The sequence below is a fragment of the Ambystoma mexicanum genome, chromosome 9 (assembly GCF_040938575.1).
Source record: "Ambystoma mexicanum isolate Mex_15411 chromosome 9, UKY_AmexF1_1, whole genome shotgun sequence".
Lineage (NCBI taxonomy): Eukaryota > Metazoa > Chordata > Amphibia > Caudata > Ambystomatidae > Ambystoma > Ambystoma mexicanum.
The window spans coordinates 110,548,639-110,564,920 of record NC_090931.1 but is presented as its reverse complement, the minus strand read 5'-3'; positions in this window follow the sequence as shown (position 1 = coordinate 110,564,920).

Below are 16,282 nucleotides of genomic sequence, written 5' to 3'. Positions count from 1 at the left end.
CACCAGGTCATCCGGGGTGTCCAAGTGCACACAGGCATGTTATGCCACACTAGGTCATGCAAGGTGTCTAAGTGCACACAGGCTTGTTATGCCACATTAGGTCATCCGGGGTGTCTAAGTGCACACAGGCCTGTTATGCCACACTAGGTCATCCGGGGTGTCGAAGTGCACACAGGCCTGTTATATCACATTAGGTCATCCGGGGCGTCCAAGTGCACACAGGCCTTTTATGCCACACTAGGTCATCCGGGGCATCTAAGTGCATACAGGCCTGTTATCATTCAAGGTGTCCAAGTGCATACAGATCTGTTGCGCCACATTAGGTCATCTGGGGTGTCCAAGTGCATACAGGCTTGTTATGCCACTCTAGGTCATCCGAGGCGTCAAAGTGCATACAGGCCTGTTATGCCACACTAGGTCATCCGGGGCGTCTTAAGTGCATACAGGCCTGTTATGCCACATCCGGGGCGTCTAAGTGCATACAGGCCTGTTATGCCACACTAGTTCATCCGGGGCGTCTAAGTGCATACAGGCCTGTTATGCCACACCATGTCATCCGGGGTGTCCAAGTGCACACAGGCCTGTTATGCCACACTAGGTCATCCAAGGTGTCTAAGTGCATACAGGCCTGTTATGCCACACTAGGTCATCCGGGGCGTCCAAGTGCACACAGGCCTGTGATGCCACACTAGGTCAACCAAGGTGTCTGAGTGCATACAGGCCGGTTATGCCACACTAGGTCATCCGGGGCATCTAAGTACATACAGGCCTGTTATGCCACACTAGGTCATCCCGGGCGTCCAAGTGCACACAGGCCGGTTATGCCACACTAGGTCATCCAAGCTTCCTAAGTGCACACAAGCCTATTATGCCTACAGGCCTGTTATGCCAAACTAGGTTATCCGGGGCTTCGAGGTGCACACATGGCTGTTATGCCACACTAGGTCATCTGGGGCATCCAAGTGCATACAGGTCTGTTATGCCACACTAGGTCATCCGGGGAGTCCAAGTGCATACAGGCCTCTTATGCCAAACTAGGTCATCCGAGGCATCCAAGCGCACACAGGCCGGTTATGCCACACTAGATCAATCGGGGCGTCCAAGTGCATACAGGTCTGTTATGCCACACTAGGTCATCCGGGGAGTCCAAGTGCATACAGGCCTGTTATGCCACAGTAGGTCATCCGTGGCATCCAAGTGCACACAGGCCTGTTATGCCACACTAGGTCACCCGGGGCGTCCAAGTGCACACAGGCCTGTTATGCCACACTAGGTCATCCGGGTCGTCCAAGTGCACACAGGCCTGTTATGCCACAATAGGTCATCTGAGGCATCCAAGTGCACACAGGCCTGTTATGCCACACTAGGTCATCCGGAGCGTCCAAATGCACTGACACACTAGATCATCCGGGGCGTCCAAGTGCACACAGACCCGTTATGCCACACTAGGTCATCCGGGTCGTCCAAGTGCACATAGGCCTGTTATGCCACACTAGTTTATCCGGGGCTTCCAAGTGCACACAGGCCTGTTATGCCACATTAGGACATCCGGGGTGTCCAAGTGCACACAGGCCTTTTATGCCACACTAGGTCATCCGAGGCATCTAAGTGCATACAGGCCTGTTATCATTCAAGGTGTCCAAGTGCTTACAGATCTGTTGAGCCACACTAGGTCATCTGGGGCGTCCAAGTGCATACATGTCTGTTATGCCACACTAGGTCATCCGGGGAGTCCAAGTGCATACAGGCCTCTTATGCCAAACTAGGTCATCCGAGGCATCCAAGTGCACACAGGCCTGTTATGCCACACTAGATCAATCGGGGCGTCCAAGTGCATACAGGTCTGTTATGCCAAACTAGGTCATCCGGGGAGTCCAAGTGCATACAGGCCTGTTATGCCACACTAGGTCATCCGTGGCGTCCAAGTGCACACAGGCCTGTTATGCCACACTAGGTCATCCGGGGCGTCCAAGTGCACACAGGCCTGTTATGCCACATTAGGTCATCCGGGGCGTCCAAGTGCACACAGGCTTGTTATGCCACACTAGGTCATCCGAAGCGTCCAAGTGCACTGCCACACTAGATCATCCGGGGCGTCCAAGTGCACAGAGGCCCGTTATGCCACACTAGGTCATCCGGGTCGTCCAAGTGCATACAGGCCTTTTATGCCACACTAGGTCAGTCGAGGCATCTAAGTGCATACAGGCCTGTTATCATTCAAGGTGTCCAAGTGCTTACAGATCTGTTGAGCCACACTAGGTCATCTGGGGTGTCCTAGTGCATACAGGCCTGTTATGCCAGTCTAGGTCATCCGAGGCATCAAAGTGCATACAGGCCTGTTATGCCACACTAGGCCATCCGGGGCGTCTAAGTGCATACAGGCCTGTTATGCCACACTAGGTCATCCGGGGCGTCCAAGTGCACACAGGCCTGTGATGCCACACTAGGTCATCCAAGGTGTCTAAGTGCATACAGGCCGGTTATGCCACACTAGGTCATCCGGGGCGTCTAAGTACATACAGGCCTGTTATGCCACACTAGGTCATCCCGGGCGTCCAAGTGCACACAGGCCTGATATGCCACACTAGGTCATCCAAGCTGCCTAAGTGCGCACAAGCCTGTTATGCCTACAGGCCTGTTATGGCAAACTAGGTTATCCGGGGCTTCCAAGTGCACACATGGCTGTTATGCCACACTAGGTCATCTGGGGCGTCCAAGTGCATACAGGTCTGCTATGCCACACTAGGTCATCCGGGGAGTCCAAGTGCATACAGGCCTGTTATGCCACACTAGGTCATCCGTGGCGTCCAAGTGCACACAGGCCTGTTATGCCACACTAGGTCATCCGGGGCGTCCAAGTGCACATAGGCCTGTTATGCCACAATAGGTCATCCAGGGCGTCCAAGTGCACACAGACCCGTTATGCCACACTAGGTCATCCGGGGCGTCCAAGTGCACACAGGCCTGTTATGCCACACTAGGTCATCCGGGTCGTCCAAGTGCACACAGGCCTGTTATGCCACAATAGGTCATCCGAGGCATCCAAGTGCACACAGGCCTGTTATGCCACACTAGGTCATCCGGAGCGTCCAAGTGCACCGCCACACTAGATCATCCAGGGCGTCCAAGTGCACACAGACCCGTTATGCCACACTAGGTCATCTGGGTCGTCCAAGTGCACATAGGCCTGCTATGCCACACTAGGTTATCCGGGGATTCCAAGTGCACACAGGCCTGTTATGCCACATTAGGTCATCCGGGGTGTCTAAGTGCACACAGGCCTGTTATGCCACACTAGGTCATCCGGGGTGTCCAAGTGCACACAGGCCTGTTATATCACATTAGGTCATCCGGGGCGTCCAAGTGCACACAGGCATCTAAGTGCATACAGGCCTGTTATCATTCAAGGTGTCCAAGTGCATACAGATCTGTTGCGCCACATTAGGTCATCTGGGGTGTCCAAGTGCATACAGGCTTGTTATGCCACTCTAGGTCATCCGAGGCGTCAAAGTGCATACAGGCCTGTTATGCCACACTAGGTCATCCGGGGCGTCTTAAGTGCATACAGGCCTGTTATGCCACATCCGGGGCGTCTAAGTGCATACAGGCCTGTTATGCCACACTAGTTCATCCGGGGCGTCTAAGTGCATACAGGCCTGTTATGCCACACCAGGTCATCCGGGGTGTCCAAGTGCACACAGGCCTGTTATGCCACACTAGGTCATCCAAGGTGTCTAAGTGCATACAGGCCTGTTATGCCACACTAGGTCATCCGGGGCGTCCAAGTGCACACAGGCCTGTGATGCCACACTAGGTCATCCAAGGTGTCTAAGTGCATACAGGCCGGTTATGCCACACTAGGTCATCCGGGGCATCTAAGTACATACAGGCCTGTTATGCACACTAGGTCATCCCGGGCGTCCAAGTGCACACAGGCCGGTTATGCCACACTAGGTCATCCAAGCTGCCTAAGTGCACACAAGCCTATTATGCCTACAGGCCTGTTATGCCAAACTAGGTTATCCGGGGCTTCGAGGTGCACACATGGCTGTTATGCCACACTAGGTCATCTGGGGCATCCAAGTGCATACAGGTCTGTTATGCCATACTAGGTCATCCGGGGAGTCCAAGTGCATACAGGCCTCTTATGCCAAACTAGGTCATCCGAGGCATCCAAGCGCACACAGGCCGGTTATGCCACACTAGATCAATCGGGGCGTCCAAGTGCATACAGGTCTGTTATGCCACACTAGGTCATCCGGGGAGTCCAAGTGCATACAGGCCTGTTATGCCACAGTAGGTCATCCGTGGCATCCAAGTGCACACAGGCCTGTTATGCCACACTAGGTCATCCGGGGAGTCCAAGTGCATACAGGCCTCTTATGCCAAACTAGGTCATCCGAGGCATCCAAGTGCACACAGGCCTGTTATGCCACACTAGATCACTCGGGGCGTCCAAGTGCATACAGGTCTGTTATGCCACACTAGGTAATCCGGGGAGCCCAAGTGCATACAGGCCTGTTATGCCACACTAGGTCATCCGTGGCGTCCAAGTGCACACAGGCCTGTTATGCCACACTAGGTCATCCGGGGCGTCCAAGTGCACATAGGCCTGTTATGCCACAATAGGTCATCTGAGGCATCCAAGTGCACACAGGCCTATTATGCCACACTAGGTCATCTGGAGCGTCCAAGTGCACTGCCACACTAGATCATCCGGGGCGTCCAAGTGCACACAGACCCGTTATGCCACACTAGGTCATCCGGGTCGTCCAAGTGCACATAGGCCTGTTATGCCACACTAGTTTATCCGGGGCTTCCAAGTACACACAGGCCTGTTATGCCACATTAGGACATCCTGGGTGTCCAAGTGCACACAGGCCTTTTATGCCACACTAGGTCATCCGAGGCATCTAAGTGCATACAGGCCTGTTATCATTCAAGGTGTCCAAGTGCTTACAGATCTATTGAGCCACACTAGGTCATCTGGGGCGTCCAAGTGCATACATGTCTGTTATGCCACACTAGGTCATCCGGGGAGTCCAAGTGCATACAGGCCTCTTATGCCAAACTAGGTCATCCGAGGCATCCAAGTGCACACAGGCCTGTTATGCCACACTAGATCAATCGGGGCGTCCAAGTGCATACAGGTCTGTTATGCCAAACTAGGTCATCCGGGGAGTCCAAGTGCATACAGGCCTGTTATGCCACACTAGGTCATCCGTGGCGTCCAAGTGCACACAGGCCTGTTATGCCACACTAGGTCATCCGGGGCGTCCAAGTGCACACAGGCCTGTTATGCCACATTAGGTCATCCGGGGCGTCCAAGTGCACACAGGCCTGTTATGCCACAATAGGTCATCCGAGGCATCCAAGTGCACACAGGCTTGTTATGCCACACTAGGTCATCCGGAGCGTCCAAGTGCACTGCCACACTAGATCATCCGGGGCGTCCAAGTGCACAGAGGCCCGTTATGCCACACTAGTTCATCCGGGTCGTCCAAGTGCACATAGGCCTGTTATGCCACACTAGTTTATCCGGGGCTTCCAAGTACACACAGGCCTGTTATGCCACATTAGGACATCCGGGGTGTCCAAGTGCACACAGGCCTTTTATGCCACACTAGGTCATCCGAGGCATCTAAGTGCATACAGGCCTGTTATCATTCAAGGTGTCCAAGTGCTTACAGATCTATTGAGCCACACTAGGTCATCTGGGGCGTCCAAGTGCATACATGTCTGTTATGCCACACTAGGTCATCCGGGGAGTCCAAGTGCATACAGGCCTCTTATGCCAAACTAGGTCATCCGAGGCATCCAAGTGCACACAGGCCTGTTATGCCACACTAGATCAATCGGGGCGTCCAAGTGCATACAGGTCTGTTATGCCAAACTAGGTCATCCGGGGAGTCCAAGTGCATACAGGCCTGTTATGCCACACTAGGTCATCCGTGGCGTCCAAGTGCACACAGGCCTGTTATGCCACACTAGGTCATCTGGGGCGTCCAAGTGCACACAGGCCTGTTATGCCACATTAGGTCATCCGGGGCGTCCAAGTGCACACAGGCCTGTTATGCCACAATAGGTCATCCGAGGCATCCAAGTGCACACGGGCTTGTTATGCCACACTAGGTCATCCGGAGCGTCCAAGTGCACTGCCACACTAGATCATCCGGGGCGTCCAAGTGCACAGAGGCCCGTTATGCCACACTAGGTCATCCGGGTCGTCCAAGTGCACATAGGCCTGTTATGCCACACTAGTTTATCCGGGGCTTCCAAGTGCACACAGGCCTGTTATGCCACATTAGGACATCCGGGGCGTCCAAGTGCATACAGGCCTTTTATGCCACACTAGGTCAGTCGAGGCATCTAAGTGCATACAGGCCTGTTATCATTCAAGGTGTCCAAGTGCTTACAGATCTGTTGAGCCACACTAGGTCATCTGGGGTGTCCTAGTGCATACAGGCCTGTTATGCCAGTCTAGGTCATCCGAGGCATCAAAGTGCATATAGGCCTGTTATGCCACACTAGGCCATCCGGGGCGTCTAAGTGCATACAGGCCTGTTATGCCACACTAGGTCATCCGGGGCGTCCAAGTGCACACAGGCCTGTGATGCCACACTAGGTCATCCAAGGTGTCTAAGTGCATACAGGCCGGTTATGCCACACTAGGTCATCCGGGGCGTCTAAGTACATACAGGCCTGTTATGCCACACTAGGTCATCCCGGGCGTCCAAGTGCACACAGGCCTGATATGCCACACTAGGTCATCCAAGCTGCCTAAGTGCACACAAGCCTGTTATGCCTACAGGCCTGTTATGGCAAACTAGGTTATCCGGGGCTTCCAAGTGCACACATGGCTGTTATGCCACACTAGGTCATCTGGGGCGTCCAAGTGCATACAGGTCTGCTATGCCACACTAGGTCATCCGGGGAGTCCAAGTGCATACAGGCCTCTTATGCCAAACTAGGTCATCTGAGGCATCCAAGTGCACACAGGCCCGTTATGCCACACTAGATCAATCGGGGCGTCCAAGTGCATACAGGTCTGTTATGCCACACTAGGTCATCCGGGGAATCCAAGTGCAAACAGGCCTGTTATGCCACACTAGGTCATCCGGGGCGTCCAAGTGCACACAGGCCTGTTATGCCACACTAGGTCATCCGGGTCGTCCAAGTGCACACAGGCCTGTTATGCCACAATAGGTCATCCGAGGCATCCAAGTGCACACAGGCCTGTTATGCCACACTAGGTCATCCGGAGCGTCCAAGTGCACCGCCACACTAGATCATCCAGGGCGTCCAAGTGCACACTGACCCGTTATGCCACACTAGGGCATCTGGGTCGTCCAAGTGCACATAGGCCTGCTATGCCACACTAGGTTAGCCGTGGATTCCAAGTGCACACAGGCCTGTTATGCCACATTAAGTCATCCGGGGTGTCTAAGTGCACACAGGCCTGTTATGCCACACTAGGTCATCCGGGGTGTCGAAGTGCACACAGGCCTGTTATATCACATTAGGTCATCCGGGGCGTCCAAGTGCACACAGGCCTTTTATGCCACACTAGGTCATCCGGGGCATCTAAGTGCATACAGGCCTGTTATCATTCAAGGTGTCCAAGTGCATACAGATCTGTTGCGCCACATTAGGTCATCTGGGGTGTCCAAGTGCATACAGGCTTGTTATGCCACTCTAGGTCATCCGGGGCGTCTAAGCGCATACAGGCCTGTTATGCCACACTAGTTCATCCGGGGGGTCTAAGTGCATACAGGCCTGTTATGCCACACCATGTCATCCGGGGTGTCCAAGTGCACACAGGCCTGTTATGCCACACTAGGTCATCCAAGGTGTCTAAGTGCATACAGGCCTGTTATGCCACACTAGGTCATCCGGGGCGTCCAAGTGCACACAGGCCTGTGATGCCACACTAGGTCAACCAAGGTGTCTCAGTGCATACAGGCCGGTTATGCCACACTAGGTCATCCGGGGCATCTAAGTACATACAGGCCTGTTATGCCACACTAGGTCATCCCGGGCGTCCAAGTGCACACAGGCCGGTTATGCCACACTAGGTCATCCAAGCTGCCTAAGTGCACACAAGCCTATTATGCCTACAGGCCTGTTATGCCAAACTAGGTTATCCGGGGCTTCGAGGTGCACACATGGCTGTTATGCCACACTAGGTCATCTGGGGCATCCAAGTGCATACAGGTCTGTTATGCCACACTAGGTCATCCGGGGAGTCCAAGTGCATACAGGCCTCTTATGCCAAACTAGGTCATCCGAGGCATCCAAGCGCACACAGGCCGGTTATGCCACACTAGATCAATCGGGGCGTCCAAGTGCATACAGGTCTGTTATGCCACACTAGGTCATCCGGGGAGTCCAAGTGCATACAGGCCTGTTATGCCACAGTAGGTCATCCGTGGCATCCAAGTGCACACAGGCCTGTTATGCCACACTAGGTCACCCGGGGCGTCCAAGTGCACACAGGCCTGTTATGCCACACTAGGTCATCCGAGTCGTCCAAGTGCACACAGGCCTGTTATGCCACAATAGGTCATCTGAGGCATCCAAGTGCACACAGGCCTGTTATGCCACACTAGGTCATCCGGAGCGTCCAAATGCACTGACACACTAGATCATCCGGGGCGTCCAAGTGCACACAGACCCGTTATGCCACACTAGGTCATCCGGGTCGTCCAAGTGCACATAGGCCTGTTATGCCACACTAGTTTATCCGGGGCTTCCAAGTGCACACAGGCCTGTTATGCCACATTAGGACATCCGGGGTGTCCAAGTGCACACAGGCCTTTTATGCCACACTAGGTCATCCGAGGCATCTAAGTGCACACAAGCCTGTTATGCCTACAGGCCTGTTATGCCAAACTAGGTTATCCGGGGCTTCCAAGTGCACAGATGGCTGTTATGCCACACTAGGTCATCTGGGGCGTCCAAGTGTATACAGGTCTGTTATGCCACACTAGGTCATCCGGGGAGTCCAAGTGCATACAGGCCTCTTATGCCAAACTAGGTCATCCGAGGCTTCCAAGTGCACAGATGGCTGTTATGCCACACTAGGTCATCTGGGGCATCCAAGTGCACACAGGCCTGTTATGCCACACTAGGTCATCCGGGGAGTCCAAGTGCATACAGGCCTGTTATGCCACACTAGGTCATCCGTGGCGTCCAAGTGCACAGAGGCCTGTTATGCCACACTAGGTCATCCGGGGCGTCCAAGTGCACACAGGCCTGTTATGCCACACTAGGTCATCCGGGTCGTCCAAGTGCACCTAGGCCTGTTATGCCACAATAGGTCATCCGAGGCGTCCAAGTGGACAGAGGCCTGTTAGGCCACACTAGGTCATCCGGGGCGTCCAAGTGCACACAGACCCGTTATGCCACACTAGGTCATCCAGGTCGTCCAAGTGCACACAGGCCTGTTATGCCACACTAGTTTATCCGGGGCTTCCAAGTGCACACAGGACTGTTATGCCACATTAGGACATCCGGGGTGTCCAAGTGCACACAGGCCTTTTATGCCACACTAGGTCATCCAAGGCATCTAAGTGCATACAGGCCTGTTATCATTCAAGGTGTCCAAGTGCTTACAGATCTGTTGAGCCACACTAGGTCATCTGGGGCGTCCAAGTGCATACATGTCTGTTATGCCACACTAGGTCATCCGGGGAGTCCAAGTGCATGCAGGCCTCTTATGCCAAACTAGGTCATCTGAGGCATCCAAGTGCACACAGGCCTGTTATGCCACAATAGATCAATCGGGGCGTCCAAGTGCATACAGGTCTGTTATGCCACACTAGGTCATCCGGGGAGTCCAAGTGCATACAGGCCTGTTATGCCACACTAGGTCATCCATGGCATCCAAGTGCACACAGGCCTGTTATGCCACACTAGGTCATCCGGGGCGTACAAGTGCACACAGGCCTGTTATGCCACACTAGGTCATCCGGAGTGTCCAAGTGCACTGCCACACTAGATCATCCGGGGCGTCCAAGTGCACAGAGGCCCTTTATGCCACACTAGGTCATCCGGGTCGTCCAAGTGCACATAGGCCTGTTATGCCACACTAGTTTATCCGGGGCTTCCAAGTGCACACAGGCCTGTTATGCCACATTAGGACATCCGGGGCGTCCAAGTGCACACAGGCCTTTTATGCCACACTAGGTCATCCGAGGCATCTAAGTGCATACAGGCCTGTTATCATTCAAGGTGTCCAAGTGCTTACAGATCTGTTGAGCCACACTAGGTCATCTGGGGTGTCCTAGTGCATACAGGCCTGTTATGCCACTCTAGGTCATCCGAGGCATCAAAGTGCATACAGGCCTGTTATGCCACACTAGGCCATCCGGGGCGTCTAAGTGCATACAGGCCTGTTATGCCACACTAGGTCATCCGGGGCGTCCAAGTGCACACAGGCCTGTGATGCCACACTAGGTCATCCAAGGTGTCTAAATGCATACAGGCCGGTTATGCCACACTAGGTCATCCGGGGCGCCTAAGTACATACAGGCCTGTTATGCCACACTAGGTCATCCAAGCTGCCTAAGTGCACACAAGCCTGTTATGCCTACAGGCCTGTTATGGCAAACTAGGTTATCCGGGGCTTCCAAGTGCACACATGGCTGTTATGCCACACTAGGTCATCTGGGGCGTCCAAGTGCATACAGGTCTGTTATGCCACACTAGGTCATCCGGGGAGTCCAAGTGCATACAGGCCTCTTATGCCAAACTAGGTCATCTGAGGCATCCAAGTGCACACAGGCCCGTTATGCCACACTAGGTCATCCGGGTCGTCCAAGTGCACATAGGCCTGTTATGCCACACTAGTTTATCCGGGGATTCCAAGTGCACACAGGCCTGTTATGCCACATTAGGACATCCGGGGCGTCCAAGTGCACACAGGCCTTTTATGCCACACTAGGTCATCCGGGGCATCTAAGTGCATACAGGCCTGTTATCATTCAAGGTGTCCAAGTGCATACAGATCTGTTGAGCCACACTAGATCATCTGGGGTGTCCTAGTGCATACAGGCCTGTTATGCCACTCTAGGTCATCCGAGGCATCAAAGTGCATACAGGCTTTTTATGCCACACTAGGTCATCCAGGGCGTCTAAGTGCATACAGGCCTGTTATGCCACACTAGGTCATCCGGGGCGTCTAAGTGCATGCAGGCCTGTTATGCCACACCAGGTCATCCGGGATGTCCAAGTGCAAACAGGCATGTTATGCCACACTAGGTCATGCAAGGTATCTAAGTGCACACAGGCTTTTTATGCCACACTAGGTCATCCGGGGCGTCCAATTGCACACAGGCCTATTATGCCACACTAGGTCACCCAAGGTGTCTAAGTGCATACAGGCCTGTTATGCCACACTAGGTTATCCGGGGCTTCTAAGTGCATACAGGCCTGTTATGCCACACCAGGTCATCCGGTGTGTCCAAGTGCACACAGGCCTGTTATGCCACACTAGGTTATCCAAGGTGTCTAAGTGCATACAGGCCTGTTATGCCACACTAGGTCATCCGGGGCGTCCAAGTGCACACAGGCCTGTGATGCCACACTAGGTCATCCAAGGTGTCTAAGTGCATACAGGCCTGTTATGCCACACTAGGTTATCCGGGGCTTCTAAGTGCATACAGGCCTGTTATGCCACACCAGCTCATCCGGGGTGCCCAAGTGCACACAGGCCTGTGATGCCACACTAGGTCATCCAAGGTGTCTAAGTGCATACAGGCCGGTTATGCCACACTAGGTCATCCGGGGCATCTAAGTACATACAGGCCTGTTATGCCACACTAGGTCATCCCGGGCGTCCAAGTGCACACAGGCCTGTTATGCCACACTAGGTCATCCAAGCTGCCTAAGTGCACACAAGCCTATTATGCCTACAGGCCTGTTATGCCAAACTAGGTTATCCGGGGCTTCGAGGTGCACACATGGCGGTTATGCCACACTAGGTCATCTGGGGCGTCCAAGTGCATACAGGTCTGTTATGCCACACTAGGTCATCCGGGGAGTCCAAGTGCATACAGGCCTCTTATGCCAAACTAGGTCATCCGAGGCATCCAAGTGCACACAGGCCGGTTATGCCGCACTAGATCAATCAGGGCGTCCAAGTGCATACAGGTCTGTTATGCCACAAGAGGTCATCCAGGGAGTCCAAGTGCATACAGGCCTGTTATGCCACAGTAGGTCATCCGTGGCGTCCAAGTGCACACAGGCCTGTTATGCCACACTAGGTCACCCGGGGCGTCCAAGTGCACACAGGCCTGTTATGCCACACTAGGTCATCCGGAGCATCCACGTGCACTGCCACACTAGATCATCTGGGGCGTCCAAGTGCACACAGGCCCGTTATGCCACACTAGGTCATCCGGGTCGTCCAAGTGCAAATAGGCCTGTTATGCCACACTACTTTATCCGGGGATTCCAAGTGCACACAGGCCTGTTATGCCACATTAGGACATCCAGGGCTTCCAAGTGCACACAGGCATTTCATGCCACACTAGGTCATCCGGGGCATCTAAGTGCATACAGGCCTGTTATCATTCAAGGTGTCCAAGTGCATACAGATCTGTTGAGCCACACTAGGTCATCTGGGGTGTCCTAGTGCATACAGGGCTGTTATGCCACCCTAGATCATCCGAGGCATCAAAGTGCATACAGGCCTGTTATGCCACACTAGGTCATCTAGGGCATCTAAGTGCATACAGGCCTGTTATGCCACACTAGGTCATCCGGAGCTTTTAAGTGCATGCAGGCCTGTTATGCCACACCAGGTCATCCGGGGTGTCCAAGTGCACACAGGCATGTTATGCCACACTAGGTCATGCAAGGTGTCTAAGTGCACACAGGCCTGTTACGCCACACTAGGGCATCCGGGGCTTCTAAGTGCATACAGGCCTGTTATGCCACGCCAGGTCATCCGGGGTGTCCAAGTGCACACAGGCCTGTTATGCCACACTAGGTTATCCAAGGTGTCTAAGTGCATACAGGCCTGTTATGCCACACTAGGTCATCCGAGGCGTCCAAGTGCAAACAGGCCTGTGATGCCACACTAGGTCACCCAAGGTGTCTAAGTGCATACAGGCTGGTTATGCCACACTAGGTCATCCGGGGCGTCTAAATACATACAGGCCTGTTATGCCACACTAGGTCATCCCGGGCGTCCAAGTGCACACAGGCCTTTTATGCCACACTAGGTCATCCAAGCTGCCTAAGTGCACACAAGCCTGTTATGCCTACAGGCCTGTTATGCCAAACTAGGTTATCCGGGGCTTCCAAGTGCACACATGGCTGTTATGCCACACTAGGTCATCTGGGGCGTCCAAGTGTATACAGGTCTGTTATGCCACACTAGGTCATCCGGGGAGTCCAAGTGCATACAGGCCTCTTATGCCAAACTAGGTCATCCGAGGCATCCAAGTGCACACAGGCCTGTTATGCCACACTAGATCAATCGGGGCGTCCAAGTGCATACAGGTCTGTTATGCCACACTAGGTCATCCGGGGAGTCCAAGTGCATACAGGCCTGTTATGCCACACTAGGTCATCAGTGGCGTCCAAGTGCACACAGGCCTGTTATGCCACACTAGGTCATCCGGGGCGTCCAAGTGCACATAGGCCTGTTATGCCACAATAGGTCATCCGAGGCATCCAAGTGCACACAGGCCTGTTATGCCACACTAGGTCATCCGGAGCGTCCAAGTGCACTGCCACACTAGATCATCCGGGGCGTCCAAGTGCACACAGACCCGTTATGCCACACTAGGTCATCCGGGACGTCCAAGTACACATAGGCCTGTTATGCCACACTAGTTTATCCGGGGCTTCCAAGTGCACACAGGCCTGTTATGCCACATTAGGACATCCGGGGTGTCCAAGTGCACACAGGCCTTTTATGCCACACTAGGTCATCCGAGGCATCTAAGTGCATACAGGCCTGTTATCATTCAAGGTGTCCAAGTGCTTACAGATCTGTTGAGCCACACTAGGTCATCTGGGGCGTCCAAGTGCATACATGTCTGTTATGCCACACTAGGTCATCCGGGGAGTCCAAGTGCATACAGGCCTCTTATGCCAAACTAGGTCATCCGAGGCATCCAAGTGCACACAGGCCTGTTATGCCACACTAGATCAATCGGGGCGTCCAAGTGCATACAGGTCTGTTATGCCACACTAGGTCATCCGGGGAGTCCAAGTGCATACAGGCCTGTTATGCCACACTAGGTCATCCGTGGCGTCCAAGTGCACACAGGCCTGTTATGCCACACTAGGTCATCCGGGGCGTCCAAGTGCACACAGGCCTGTTATGCCACACTAGGTCATCCGGGGCGTCCAAGTGCACACAGGCCTGTTATGCCACAATAGGTCATCCGAGGCATCCAAGTGCACACAGGCCTGTTATGCCACACTAGATCAATCGGGGCGTCCAAGTGCATACAGGTCTGTTATGCCACACTAGGTCATCCGGGGAGTCCAAGTGCATACAGGCCTGTTATGCCACACTAGGTCATCCGTGGCGTCCAAGTGCACACAGGCCTGTTATGCCACACTAGGTCATCCGGGGCGTCCAAGTGCACACAGGCTTGTTATGCCACACTAGGTCATCCGGAGCGTCCAAGTGCACTGCCACACTAGGTCATCTGGAGCGTCCAAGTGCACTGCCACACTAGATCATCCGGGGCGTCCAAGTGCACAGAGGCCCGTTATGCCACACTAGGTCATCCGGGTCGTCCAAGTGCACATAGGCCTGCTATGCCACACTAGTTTATCCGGGGCTTCCAAGTGCACACAGGCCTGTTATGCCACATTAGGACATCCGGGGCGTCCAAGTGCATACAGGCCTTTTATGCCACACTAGGTCATTCGAGGCATCTAAGTGCATACAGGCCTGTTATCATTCAAGGTGTCCAAGTGCTTACAGATCTGTTGAGCCACATTAGGTCATCTGGGGTGTCCTAGTGCATACAGGCCTGTTATGCCAGTCTAGGTCATCCGAGGCATCAAAGTGCATACAGGGCTGTTATGCCACACTAGGCCATCCGGGGCGTCTAAGTGCATACAGGCCTGTTATGCCACACTAGGTCATCCGGGGCGTCCAAGTGCACACAGGCCTGTGATGCCACACTAGGTCATCCAAGGTGTCTAAGTGCATACAGGCCGGTTATGCCACACTAGGTCATCCGGGGCGTCTAAGTACATATAGGCCTGTTATGCCACACTAGGTCATCCCGGGCGTCCAAGTGCACACAGGCCTGATATGCCACACTAGGTCATCGAAGCTGCCTAAGTGCACACAAGCCTGTTATGCCTACAGGCCTGTTATGGCAAACTAGGTTATCCGGGGCTTCCAAGTGCACACATGGCTGTTATGCCACACTAGGTCATCTGGGGCGTCCAAGTGCATACAGGTCTGTTATGCCACACTAGGTCATCCGGGGAGTCCAAGTGCATACAGGCCTCTTATGCCAAACTAGGTCATCTGAGGCATCCAAGTGCACACAGGCCCGTTATGCCACACTAGATCAATCGGGGCGTCCAAGTGCATACAGGTCTGTTATGCCACACTAGGTCATCCGGGGGAATCCAAGTGCATACAGGCCTTTTATGCCACACTAGGTCATCTGTGGCGTCCAAGTGCACACAGGCCTGTTATGCCACACTAGGTCATCCGGGGCGTCCAAGTGCACACAGGCCTGTTATGCCACACTAGGTCATCCGGGTCGTCCAAGTGCACACAGGCCTGTTATGCCACAATAGGTCATCCGAGGCATCCAAGTGCACACAGGCCTTTTATGCCACACTAGGTCATCCGGAGCGTCCAAGTGCACCGCCACACTAGATCATCCAGGGCGTCCAAGTGCACACAGGCCCGTTATGCCACACTAGGTCATCCGGGGCATCTAAGTGCATACAGGCCTGTTATCATTCAAGGTGTCCAAGTGCATATAGATCTGTTGAGCCACACTAGATCATCTGGGGTGTCCTAGTGCATACAGGCCTGTTATGCCACTCTAGGTCATCCGAGGCATCAAAGTGCATACAGGCTTTTTATGCCACACTAGGTCATCCGAGGCGTCTAAGTGCATACAGGCCTGTTATGCCACACTAGGTCATCCGGGGCGTCTAAGTGCATGCAGGCCTGTTATGCCACACCAGGTCATCCGGGGTGTCCAAGTGCAAACAGGCACTAGGTCATGCAAGGTGTCTAAGTGCACACAGGCTTGTTATGCCACACTAGGTCATCCAGGGC